The sequence below is a fragment of the Miniopterus schreibersii genome (genome assembly GCF_964146895.1).
Source record: "Miniopterus schreibersii genome assembly, chromosome: 13".
NCBI classification, from domain to species: Eukaryota; Metazoa; Chordata; class Mammalia; order Chiroptera; family Miniopteridae; genus Miniopterus; species Miniopterus schreibersii.
In genome coordinates, this window is record NC_138113.1 from 59,521,671 (window position 1) to 59,535,545 (window position 13,875).

The 13,875-nt window shown below is 42.9% G+C and overlaps 1 long non-coding RNA gene across 1 annotated transcript; it reads right to left on the reverse strand.

Annotated features, from left to right (window-relative positions):
• Positions 1 to 699: 699 nt before the first annotated feature.
• On the reverse strand, positions 700 to 7,327 carry LOC308566560. Its single transcript, XR_014000185.1, has 4 exons — positions 7,267 to 7,327; positions 4,681 to 4,826; positions 3,812 to 4,021; positions 700 to 780 (listed from the first exon to the last, which is right to left on the reverse strand). It is a non-coding gene; the product is annotated as an uncharacterized lncRNA (long non-coding RNA).
• Positions 7,328 to 13,875: the final 6,548 nt, after the last annotated feature.

The following is a 13,875-nucleotide window of genomic DNA, read 5'->3' on the forward strand; positions in this document are numbered from 1 at the left end:
GTATAATTCTATAAAATGTCCAGGAAAGGCAAATCCACAAAGGCCAAAAGCCTACAAAGCAGATGCCTGAGTTTGGGAATGAGACTGACTGCACATTATGCACAAGGGATCTTTTTAAGATGAGAGAAATTTTAAAAACTGGATTGTGGTGGCCCTGACCAGTGTGGCTCAGTTGGGTAGAGCGTCGTCCCATGAACTAAAAGGTTGCTGGTTCAATTTCCATTCAGGGCACATGCCCGAATTCCAAACTCGATCCCTAATAGGAGGCATCCAGGAGACAGCAGATCAATGTTCTGCTCTCACATTGATGTTTCTCTTTCTCTCTCGGTCTCCCTTCCAGTCTCTCTAAAAAAATCAATACAATATTTTTAAAAAAACTTGGACTGTGATGATGGCTGCACTCTTCTGTAAATTTACTAAAAGTTGTTTAATTTTACACTTAAACATCTCAACTTTACGGTATGCATATTATTGCAATAAAGCTGGGAATGAATAAAGGGAGGGAGGGAGGGAGAAAGGGAGGGGGGAGGGGGAGAGGGAGGGAGGGAGAAAGGGAGGGGGAGGGGCGAGGGAGGGAGGGAGAAAGGGAGGGGGAGGGGGGAGGGAGGGAGGGGGGGAGGGAGGGAGGGAGGATGAACGAGCAGCCCTACATTTATGCAGAATCAATGGGAATATGCACTTACCTTTAACCGGAGATGGGACTCTACTAAAAAGCACAAGAACTTTTGCCCACATAGGTCAGATGTAATGAACACTTTTGAGGCCTGTGAATTTTTCTCCCTGCAATAGATACATAAATGCAGTAACTGTCAGCACTGGTTCAAAAATCTACCAAGGTAACTATTAGAAGTATTAAAGTATTCTGTAAAAAAAACCTAAAAATTACATGGGCCAACCAATAATCTTGAAGACCCAAAAACACTTCTAGGATTTCAATTTCATGATGCTGAGATTGCTTTCAGCTACTTGAGTCTGAGTCCACTCCACAGCTTTTGGGGGATGAAAATCACAATAAATTTAATCAACATTAATGCACTTTCTACTTCCATAGTACAAAAGTCACCTGCTGCTCAAGTAACACAGATGTGAATTCCTATCCCTTCAGGGAATTGGACCTTCCCCAGCATGCCCTTCCTATCTCTCCTGCCTCTCAGATTGGGTTCTACTTCTTTTCTCTTTGTCAATCCATACCTCTAACTGCCAAAGATGTCTTCCTAGAATGGTGCAGAACACCAGAAATCTGTAAAATAGGGATCTGCAGTATATTCAACTTACCAATAGGTCTTAAAAGGTTGGAATTTTTTATTTTATATATGAGGACCGAAACAGAGAATCTGCTTGAACAGTGTATTCTCACCTCTACTTTCTTCGAAAGCCCCTCTAAGAACTTGCATTTGCCTCCGTCTCACAGACAAGAGGCTCAGCCCCTGACTGTCTGATAAACATTGCCTTCTTTCTCCCCAGGCCAACCTCTCCACCTGTGCTCCTTGCTGGTTCCTTACCCATCGGCCATTTCCTCTCCTCTGTATGTTCAATGCTTTCCCTGCTTTGGGTATGCTCCTTAAAAGCTACTCTCTCATATTAAGATAAAAGTCTTAAAATATGAAGATGGGCTATTAGATGACAGGAAGGACTTACTGTTAATTCACTAGGTGTAACAATGGTATTGTGGTTGGGTAAGGAATTGTCCTTATGTTTTAGACACACACATGGAGGTACTTAGTCATCAAGACAAACTTTCTGTAAGTTGGTCAGCATAAACAAAGCTCTCCCTTGACCCAAAGACTCTGTATGGCTGGTTGTGTATCCTCACTGCCATTCAAAGGCAATCTCCTTAAAACAGTGCCTACGTCTATGTTCACTTCCTCAGCCCCACTTACTTCCTCCACCCCATTCAACTCTACCACCTTGCTCCCCAAGTGTTCTAGCCAAGGTCACTGGTGAAATCACTGCCCTCCAGGTATCTCTTAAGCCACACTTCACCAACAACAAGCAATATTGGCACTTTCTTTGTAAAGCCTCTTTTCTTGGGTTCCATGACATTTCCTGCTGCTTCTCCCACCTGACCTCTCTTGCTTTGCTCTCTGCAACAACTCTCTCTTTTCTTTTTTTCACCTCCAAAAGTTTAAGTCTCTAAGCCTTCAGTCCCTAGCCCTCTTCTGATTCCACATCACCAGGTTTTAACTATATGGAGGTCACAGACCCACTTTGAGACTCTAATGAATGTGAAACTCTATCCTTAGGAAAAGGCCTACACACTACACATACACACAACTACTATGCACAGTTCTAGGGGTTTACCAGACCTTCTGCAACCACAACCTCATCCGCAGACCCCCAGTAACCTGACCCCTACAAGCAGCCTCCATCCCCAGTAGGGGGTGTGCAGGAGGCAGCCTGCCAATCAATGACTCTCACCATTGATGTTTTTTTCTCTCTCTCTCTCTGAAATCAATAAAAACATATATATATATATTTTTAAAAAAAAAAAAAAAAAAAAAAAAGCTTCCTACAGCTCTTATCAAAGGGAACAGCCCTAAAGGGAATCTCTTTCTGAGTATCTCCTCTTTCTCACCTCTTTCTCTCCCCACTGGCACAAGCAGCGTGAACACATCTGTGGTTTCCTGAACATTCCAAACACTCCTCCTTCTGAACTTCTGTTCTGATGCCCTCTGACCACTGTGCCTTCTCCATCTTTCCAAAGCCCTACGTGCAGAATAGGGACTGTCTCCTGTGTCACCAACCTTCCATGTCTGAGGACATGGACAGTGACTAATCTGCCTGCTAACCGACAGCCACTAGCACACACACTGAGACTGGCAGAATTAAAAAATGCATAGTTAACGAGAACATAAAAAGAGAAAGGTCACACAGAACAGAGATCTGAACTGTGTTTCCTAAAAGGAACAGCCAACACTCAACTAACATAAATTTTTTTTTTAATGTTTTTTAACTGCCAATAATAAAAAAAAATCTTTAATGTGTTGTTCAGTTATAGCCAATGTTTTCAAATGATGCTGTTTTGCTGTGCCCACCAAACATCAGAAAATGAGGAAGCATTTTCCAAAGGGAGACTTTTGGTTCTGAATTTCTATAAACCTTGCTGCCTTTTTTGCCCCTGTGTTTTCTCAGAGGTGCTTTCATATCCCTACATTCCTTGGTCTGTATCTGATTCTTGTGAACTCAGCAAAGATTCTTGAGCAGTGCTAGGATTTAAAAGGGGCCTTAAATAGCTGAATATAACATAGCCTCCTACTTCAAGGGGCTTAGGGTTCAGACAGTATGGATAAAACAAGCACATTATATCTATGGCAGAAATATAAATTATGGAAGACATGAGCATGGCCCAGTGTGGTGTTGGGAATTTGGAACTAAAATGACAGCACACCTATTTGGGGAAGATTGCAGAGAACTTTGTGGAGGAAAAAAGAACATTTGAGATGGGCTTTGAATGACAGTGTGTCATGGCTTGGTAATAAATGCTTAGTGAATGTCTAAAAAAAAAAAAAAAAGTTACCAAAACCCCAAGTTCCCTACTCTACAGAAATTAGTTGGTTCTCCCTATACCATCAAACACCTCCATCTGAGAGATTATCACTAAGTTAAATAAATAACAAAAAATTTATTTTTAGGATCACTTTAACATAATTTATCACCTCTACTGAAAAAGAGGTGACTTCAATACATGTCTATATGTTTTTAAAAGTATTAATAACTGAATATACTAAGAGAGAGTTTAAGCAAAATACCAAGTATGTTCTAAAACTTTTAGCAACATTTTTCTTTCAATATAAAAATATGTACTCCAAACCTTGTATTAGTAATCGCCTCTGTCCATAAATGGTCAATACAAAGTTTACGGACAATTCGCTCAGTTTCTGGTGCAAGAAGACAGCTATTTGAATTACCATCTACAGAACGAGAAATACTGTGTCTCCATGGAGATTGATTATGTCTTGAAAGGTTGAAGCTTTGCACCCTGGTGAAAGAGTGGACTCCTAAGGCAGGGGAATGATCACAACTACAAAACAAACAGAGAGAGAGCATCACAACCAATATAAAAATATTTCTGCAACCAATATTCATCAAACTGCTGCCACTTAGTATAAATGAGATAACCAATTTTATGACAAACTCAGGCAGCCTCCAAATATGACTCCTTGAAAAAGATAACAGTACAGACCTGGAAGTCTTACTAATACAACTGGAGTAACAGCTATCTTCCCCATAAGCTACCCAAGGGCAAGCTACAGAAATTTCAAATCCCTCAAATCTAAGAGAAAGTTTCAAAAAGGTTATCTTCTTCTTGGGCTATCTTGGTAAAACTAGGAAACACCCCACACTGGATTCTCACATTAGAGCCATCATGTTGTAGATATAAGGAGAGCGAGAGTGCAGACGGGGAGAGGAGGTGGAGGGACTCTGACTGTGGATGTAAGGGAGCTACTCAGGGCCACATTCTGAGGAGTTCACCCAGGTTCAGAGAATTTTAAAACAGCATTCTCCTCAAGACAAAATGATAAGGGAGAAAAGATAATAATTAGATAAAAAGGGCAATTTCCTTGTGAAACTTACAGGTAGATTCGAGTTGTTACGGACACAATCTTTCTTTTTCCCTAAGAAGCTCTATTTCACAAAAATATTCCAAGGGTTTCAGTATTAACTACCGTTTATCCTTACATCTGCTTTGACTCTCTGGAGAACCCACACAGAATGTAGACTCTGAACAGTGTCATAGGTCATTACAATGGAGGGGTCAGTGCTGAGATAAACTATTTTCGTTGTATGATCTACAACATATCGCACCCGTGATGAACCAAAAAGACCTTAGAGATAAAATAGAAATGATCAGATTTTGAACAATGGACTTGACAAAACTTTCTTTATAAAAAGACTTCTTGCAATTCCTAAAGATCAAGAGAAACCAGGCCAATGAAGGCACAATATCCACTAATATATTAATTCATTAACCCTGTATTGTTAATAAATGTACTTTGGACATCAACTTCTTCAGAATACACTAAAGATGAGAGTGCTACCAGTTTCAATTTCACATACACGATTTTAAAAGGTGAAGATGTGTGCTGATCCACCATCAAATTTATGAGCCATGGGTAAAGGATCCACAACTCCAATAACCAACTTATTTACCCATTTCAATAAACTATTCTTCAAATTTTGACTTCCTTTACTGGTTCTCTTCTTCTGTATGAAGTCTGTCCTCTATAATAACCATTCGAACAGTGCTGAATAGTACACCTGTTCCTGCTTTACTGACTATACACGCAAAATAAGGCTTTCCTAGTGAGCTCAGTTTCTCCCTCTATAGTACCATGAATTGACTTCTCTGTCCCTATCTGACAACCTCCTAAATGTACCCCTTTTAGTTAAATTAGAAAATAAAAATATACAATTATTTTATAAAACTAAGTATTTCATTAAAAAACTTAAAATCACTCATAATCCCACCATCTCAAAATAGCCACTTCTTAGGTCTTTACAAAATCAAAATTGATTTGTATTGTTTTATATCCTACTTAACATTATGAATAAGCAATTCCTAAGGTTATTAAATGTTATTCAAAAACATGATCAATAATGGCCACATACAATTCAGTCACAGGTGCTAACATGTTTATTTAGTTTGTCTATAACAGTTAGCAATATAATATAGAATTATCAAACTATTTTCTGTAAAAGACCAAAGAGTGATAACTAGTTTAGGCTTTGTGGACCACATACTGACTCTGCTGCATAATCTTTTCTGTTGTTTTCTACACCCTTTAAAAAGGCAAAAAACAATCTCAGCTCTTAGGCCTTACAGGCTATGGTTTGCAAGCCCTGCCATAGAAGACAAACACCTCTGTGATATTTCAGAATATGTGCTTGGGATAAAGTCCTAAAAGTAAGAGTAAAACATGAATTTTTTTTAGCTTTCTATCCTTGTTAGCCACGATTATCTATCATATTTGGCCACAATGAAAATTTTAAAATACACATCCAAAAATACCTGAAGCAAATATTAAAAGTTCTGAGCCCTAGGAAATCAGGGTATTCTGAGCAGGGAAAATGAAATATTAACATTTACACAGTATAGGCCTAAGAATCTATTTCTTCAAAAAAAGTAACAAAGAATTTTAATTTGTCTAAGTATCATTCATTCACTTATGAATCACTGAGGAACAGAGTCCAGCAACTAGAAAACTACCCTCTCAAAAAGAAAACCTCTATACTTTCTACATACTGTTTTTCACAGTCTCTTCTACTTCATTCCTCGAAATCCCTCTTATGCAAGAGATTCTTCACATACACACACCCAAGGGAATGAATGCAGCCCAGGGAATAGCAGAACCAATGGGGTAATGGGCATAAGGTACTCTGTTTTTTGTAACTTCTCTTAGGAGCACTGTGTCTTTGGAAGCTAAGAGAGCAGTTTTGTCTCCTATACCTATTTACACAGGAGTGCATTTAAAAAGAAAAAAAAATTTCAAGTCAATAAAGAGGCTGCATGTTTTTAAGGAGTGGTTGAAAAAGGGAAAGGGGCAGGCCTTCTACCTAAACACAGAAAGAAATTAAAATCTGTAAGCAATTTTCTAAAAACATAGCATGACACTGTTAATGAGGCACTGTATGCCCCTGCCCTTCAGGGAGCTCATAACTGATTCCAGAGGCAGGAAAACATACCATCAACGAGCACCTACCATTTCTTGTGCTTCTAATGCCTACTAAGCCCCGTATCAAAGGTTACACACATTAGCTCATTGAATCCTTCATAAATTCTAAGAGTTGAGTGATAGTATTTCTTCTTCTTTTTTAATCCTCACACGAGAACCTTTGTCCATTTACTTTTTAGAGTGTGGAAACGAGGAAGGGGGCAGGGGGAGAGACATCAATATGAGAGACACTGTGCCAAACTGGCCAAGACAATGATAGTATTTCTGTAACAGATAATGAAACTAAAGCCAACAAAGCTCTAATGTTTTACTCAAAGCAGCACAAGATGGCAGAACAAGAACTGAGTATTGTTACCCTTAAGCCTTATGCTTGTTCAATTTTGCAACTTGTTGGGAAAAGCTGTAGATGGCTCAGTACCAAGTGAGGAGTAGAGCTCAAGAGTGTGCATCACTGAGATGAGGGAAAATGGCATAGGTCTACGTTGGTACCATGGAAATTATCATCATCTCACACTCATAGGGAAGCATTTTCACCTCAAAACAATACAAAAAAGCCCAAGTAATAATACTGTGAACTGAGTAAACTGGATACCTGGGTGGACCTGGAGGTACCTCATGTGCAGAACGGCTTCGTTCAAACAACAATCCATATCTGGTGGGTCAAACATTTGCAACGTGCCAGGTAAAAGGGTGGGAAAAACAGAAGTAAAGAAAGTTACTCTTTGTAACATGTTTTCAGGAAACAATATAGAACATTAAATGTTCTTCCAATTTAATAAGAGCTTCACAAAATAACATGACCATTAACTATAGCATTTTTAAAAAGTAATTCTAATGAGCAAATGTAAGACACAATCAAATCGAAGGAAAAATGCAATCTAAATTTCCTGCCAGAGTCAGCAAGTATCAGAAACAAAGTGACAATGTGATAAAACTTCAACATTAGCACTAGGTGTGAAAAAGGTGATGAGAAACAGGAAAAAGACGAATACTGTCATGTGCTTACTATAACCAAACTGATTTCCTATGAATCACTTCAGATGAAAAGAAACCTCAGAAAAGACTTCATAATTCACACCACTAAATTACTTTTTCTGCAAATGGAAAAATGGTAAGCACTAAATCTGCTAAATTTCATTACAGAAAAATTACATTCTTGATAAGACATAACACTAGCAAAACTTCTGAAATCAATTAATTCAAGAATATTCTCCAACCAAACACAAAAACATGGAAACACTCAAGTTTACCTGAAAACGTAAAGAAGCTATGTAATCCTTTCCTTCTATGCTATGCATGTTGATACATGAGTTTATGCATGTTGATACATGAGCTTTGCAATACACATATACATTTTTCTACTTCAGCACTACCTGCAAGAAAGGATATAAAAAGGTGTATGCTTTTTTCCCCCCTCACAAAATCCCAGCAATCACAAAATACACTTCCCAATAACACAAATTCTTTAATAAGCAATAAAAAATGCTTTGGCAAAACCACTATTATTAGAGGCTACCTATTTTGAACAAACAAACAAAAAAATGAGATACACATTTAGAATCAAAAAGTACAATAAAATTTCAAAAAGAAACTCACTGTAGGCTTTTTCAGACTTATCCTGTGATATAATGAAGTAACACCACAATGCCTAAAATTAAAACAAAATTCTTACCTAAGAAATTTGTATATAATTAATAACCTATTAATGAATGGTATCTAAATAATAATGACAACTACATAAAAACTGTCTCCTCATCAGCTCAACACACGCACATGGGAACAAAAAAGAGCAAAATTAAATAAAGTTAGACTAATTAATAATAATGTAAGGGAAGATAAACTATGTGTGCAATAAATTTTATGAAAAAGGAAGGCTTCTGTGTAGTAGATAAAAATCTACAAATGTGACCTCAAACAGTGGATCGACCTGTATTAGACTGTATGTCCTATATAAAACTAAAGATTATCAGAAGAGCTATTTTATAATCTCCAGACTTACTTAATGGTCTTATCATTCTTAGACATTCCTAGGCTCACTTTAGAAAAATATTTAGAGAAACTAACCTTTCCCTTCCACCTTACAAAATATAAACTGGGAGATGCCATTCACTTTCACTGGCATGCCTGACAAGCAATTACTAAAGTTATTTCATGGCATTTTATGGGGGGTTTTTAATTGTGGTTAAAGATACATAACATAAAATTTACCATTTTAACCATTTAGGTGTACAAATTCAGTAGCATTAAGTACATTCACGAAGTTGTGCAACCTGTTTGCTATCCATTTCCAGAACTTTTGACTGGCTGAAAATACTAATAAAATAATAAAAGTCTTTTAAACATTGATTCCTCTCTAGAAGAGTTCTGATCGATGATTTAATGGACCACTTTGTCTCATTCCCTGGAGACTCCTCCACCAGGAAACAGTAACCTTCTCTAGAAGGACAAGCACAGTAAAAGGCAATGCAAATGAACATCGCACTTGGTTTCTAACAAGTAACAGCAGTCTGACACTGGGTAGTTTACCTAACCCTTCTCAGGGTTACATCTGGTTCCCAGCCATATATAACCAACACCCTTACCTCCTGAGGACCAGATGGCTTATACCATGGAAAGGGATTTGCCCAAAGTAGTTTAGCTGGTTCCATAATCGCCTATGCTATGGTTTACAGACAGAATTAACCTAGTTATTGCTAGAAGTAGGACACTTTGGCCCTGTAGCTTCTTTGAGCATCCATCCTTCAGCATCTTCCAGCTTAGATCAAGGACCCTGAGCTGAAAACCACAGGGAGCAAGTGGTCACCTCCCTGTGAGGAAGGGGTCTGTAACAGGGCCAACTTAAAGTCCACGGGTGCTGGTTGATCCCGAGTTTACAAGAATGAACCCAAAACCTAAAGACCTTCTATGGGCTCTTACTGAAGGCTGTTGCTGTCAATCAGTTTCTAAGACATCCCCACATATTCATTCTTTGGATGAGATACTTGAGGTTCCTGTCCTTCCCCAACAAATCCCCTACTGTCTGGATCGCCCCCTTTCCAATAGTTGCGTAACAAATGACCACAACGAGTGGCTTAAAACATTTACTACCTCACAGTCACCCCGGGTGATACGTCCAGCTTGGTTTTACCTGGTTCTCTGCAGGGGTCTAATACAGCTGAAATACAGGGGTGTCCGGCCGGCTCGTACTGGAGGGTCTATGTCAGAAGCCACCTCCAAGATCCTGAGCTGTGGGCGGGGTTCAGCTACCCGTGGGAACTGAGGTCGGCACTGCTGGACCTGACGACTGCCCACCTTTCTCGCCATCATGGCCCCTGCATCTAAAAGACAGCTTCAGGGCCCCCTGGCTGTCACAGATCCTCATGGCATGGCACCCCCTCCCGGGGTGGCACCTCCCAGTGGGTCAGAGCTCTGACCTCCTCTGGAGCCCGCCAGGAAAACCCCACTTCTGAAGGCCGCGGGGTCCTGGCTCAGGGCCACCCAGGGAACCCCTGTACCTCAAGCTCAAGGCATTTGGGACTTTAAGCTTTCAAAACCTTCCGCAGCAGGTTTCTGTGCAGCGCCGCCTCCAGGACGCCCCACCTCAGCTCACGGGTGGGGCAGGCCGCTCCTTCCCGGGGCGTGATTTCGGCCATGCCCTGCCCTGGCCTTTCCTCCTGGAGCTGCCCAGATGTAACTGTTCTCTCCCTGGGAAGTGCCTGCGTCTCCGGAAGACCCCTGTTCCCTCAGGCCCCACCCTCGGGCTCCCCTGACCCGCGTTCCCCACATTCTCTGAAAGGAGCCACTGAACCAGCAGGTAAGTACACGCGGGACACTTTAGGGACTGTACCTGGGTGGAGTCCTGTGGGTCCGGCTTCAGGACAGAAGCGCCGCTGGGGCCAGGCCGCCAGGGCAAGGCCAGGGCGAAAACGGAACCGCAGGGAGTGGGTCAGAGGTCGCGGGAAGTGGGCCTCCGGAAGTGAGCCTGGCCCCTGGCTCCAGTCAGGAGAGGGCGGGCGAAGGGTACCCCCGAACAGCCAGCCCCCCCAACCCCCGCAAGCCTCCCTCTAGGGTTAGCACTGGGCCTCCTCACAGAAAGCCTCAGGCCCTTTCACACTGCGCCTCCGCTCTGGCCCCTGAGGCGCAGGGAGAAGTGTCTCCGTCTCTGTTCCCCGCCAGCCGGGAAGATCCTGCTCCCTCAGGCTCAGCCCCCGGGCTCCCCTGACCCCGTTCCCCACACACTCAGAAGGGACCCACTGAAGCAGAAGGTACGTACATGCGGGACACCTCGCGGTGTGTACCTGGGTGGAGTCCTGTGGGTCTGGTTTCAAGGCGGAAGCAGCGCTGGCGCTGGGACAGGGTCAACATGGCGCCACCGGAAGTGGGCCAGGGGTCGCGGGAAGTGGGCCTCCGGAAGGGAGCCTGTGGCGTCCTGGCTGCAGTCAGGCGAGGGAGGGCGTGGAGGCGCTTCCAAACCGCAGCCTCCGCTCTGGCCCAGGAGGGCGGCCAAGCGCTGCTCCTCGATCCTGAGGCCCTATAACCGGTGGGTTTTTTAAACAAGGGGCCCTTTAAACGCCCGGCCATTTAGGCCGTGGGCCCCTTAAATGCAGGGCTCTGGAAGCACAGCCTCCCAGCTCCTTGCAGCCCAGCTCGGACTTTTCTCATTTCTTGTGGGCAGAGCCGCAGGCTTTCCGAGCCAGGTGTTTGGTGAGTGCCTGTCTCAGGTGAAGGTCTCACAGGTCTGCTGTTCAACCCTTTGCTCTCCAGGCAGCAGCTCAGCAGCTTGGGACTTGGGTGGGTTCTGGGGAGATCTTGCCCCTGCCCCGCAGGCTCCCACGCGGTGTCCTCCCTGAGCACAGGGGCAGGAGCCCGCGTGCTGCTGCTGGCCTTTCTCAGGGGACCTTGTTCCCGTTTTAGCAGTGGGTGCGGGGTGGCCTGGGAGCAGGTGAGCTCAGCCAGAGGGGAGCCCCTTGTTATTTGCAATGTGACGTCGGGGGACAACACCCGTGATGGAAACGGGGTTAACACCTTCTTACTGCACCTAACACTGGGTGCTACAGCAGGTCCACGTGGGGAGGCTTTTGAATGCATGTCAGATACGTTGGTTCCCGGCTACGTTCGCACTAAGCGACTCCTTGGCTTTAGCACACAAATCCTAGTCGCAGACCTTGCTCTGCGGACCTTTGTATTTCCAGGCAGTTCCCCCGTGTCTTCTCCCCACTTTGAGTTCCACAGTTACAGTTGCACAGACCTGAGTGGCATCCTCCCCAAACTCAAGGTCGCCCTGGAGCTCAGAGGGGGATCCTATTTGCAAGTACAGTGTTTGCAGATGGCATTAGTTAACACTAATTAGTACTGCATTAGGCACAGTCCTCTGTCACTGCCGTCCTTAAGAGAAGGCCTCCTGGGGACACTTAGACTTGGGGAAGTTTAGGTGCCGGACTTGGCTTTGCTGACAGGGCTGAGAGGCGGAGCCCAGGCTTCTCCGTGTGTTTGTGTGGAGGAGGTCGGTTATTGTCTAAAAGGTTTCTCCCTTGTTAGGCTATCCCCTTCCTGATCCTTTGCTCAGGGAGAGCAGTATTTCTTGGGCCTAGTTTTTTGGCTGTTCCTATGATGAGATTGTGCCTGAACTTACCTGAAACCCAGAGCCCAGTCTGAAACCCGAATGGTGTTAGAGAGCAGTGTTTAGTTCTCATATCTTTTACTGTGTCCTTGTTAGTTTCACATGAGTCACTTGGGCCTGCCCAGGATTTCATGCACATATTTAGAAACTCCTTTTCTCCATTTCCTTCCCTCCATTTCCCCCTTATGCCCTAGTTGGGACAGAGAGGAGTTACTGCCCTTTTCCTGCAGCGCAGGAGGGAAGGGGGGAGGTGTGCTGCCTTACTGCAGAGCAAGGTGAAAGCCAGTGCCCTGCCCCTGCGCAGAGGCTGCCCACGGGGGGGTGGGGAAGGGGCTGCCTTCTGGAGGAGGAGATCAGATGCCACTTAAATCACTGCTGAGCAGGCTAGTAAGGTAGGCCTGGCCCACAGTCTGTTGGGCGGGAGGGCCCACTTAGTTCTCACAGGGGAAAGGTAGTCTCTAGCCCACAGCTCTTGATGAGGAAGCAGGCCACTGAGCTCCATGGCTGTTTCGTAGTGTTGCCTGGAGTGGGGCAGGTATAGTGAAATGTTTCTGTCCTGCTTGGTCACTCTTTTCCCGACACTGCATAGAAAGAGTAAGGTTTTCTTGGGGCCCCTTTTGGTCAGCCCCTTTGGGCATTTCTGGATTATAGGCCAAGTTATATTAAGAAATGAAGAAATAAAAGTGGAAACCCAGGGAATTCATCATAGCTCATTCCTGGGTCTCAGGTTCCTAGCCAGTCAGTTTTCTTTCCTCACCTTTCAGAGTCTTCTGTTGCATTCTAAATTTCATGCAGAGTTTGTTTCTTTTTGTGTTTTTTTTAGTCATCACCTGAGGATATTTTTCCATTGATTTTTCAGAGAGAGTGGAAGGGACAGAGATGTGGGGAGAGAGAGATCGGTAAGAGAAACATCAACGTGAGAGACAACCATCAATTGGTTGCCTCCTGCACGTGCCCAGACCGGAGCCAGGGATGGAACCTTCAACTGAGGCATGTGCCCTTGGCCAGAATCAAACCCGGGACCCTTCAGCACGCAGGTTGGTGCTCTTAACTACTGAGCCAAATTGCCAAGGCATGGTACAGGGGTTTTTGTTGTAGTAATTAGTGGGAAGAATAGCATGGAATGTTCTTACTCCATATTTTCATTAGTGGAGTTCTCTGATAGCTTGTTAAAAACATTATATGTATACACTATGGGACAAAAGTAGATTTACAATTGTTCCTACAGAAAATAATACAATAATAAATAAAAATACAAAAATAAACTTTGTGTAATCACAAGTGTAAATGTACTTTTACACCATCCTGTTTGCATGAGTTTTCATTGTCATTTTGTTTTTTAATCCTATGGATTTCCTTTGGGCACTTTTGGAATTTTATTAGCTTTTGGGAAGCATATTGACATAGATATGTATATTGATAAAATTTCTCTTTAGTTTTGAGTATTTTCCCCTTTCCTGCAAAAAAGTAAAATAAAATTTCTTAGTAATGAACAGGAGTCAGACCAAGAGAAATTATACCAAGATATTTGTAGTTGGATGGTGGAACTTGATATCTTACTAAAATTTTAATTTTCTTTGATTTTTTGTTTGGTGAGCATAA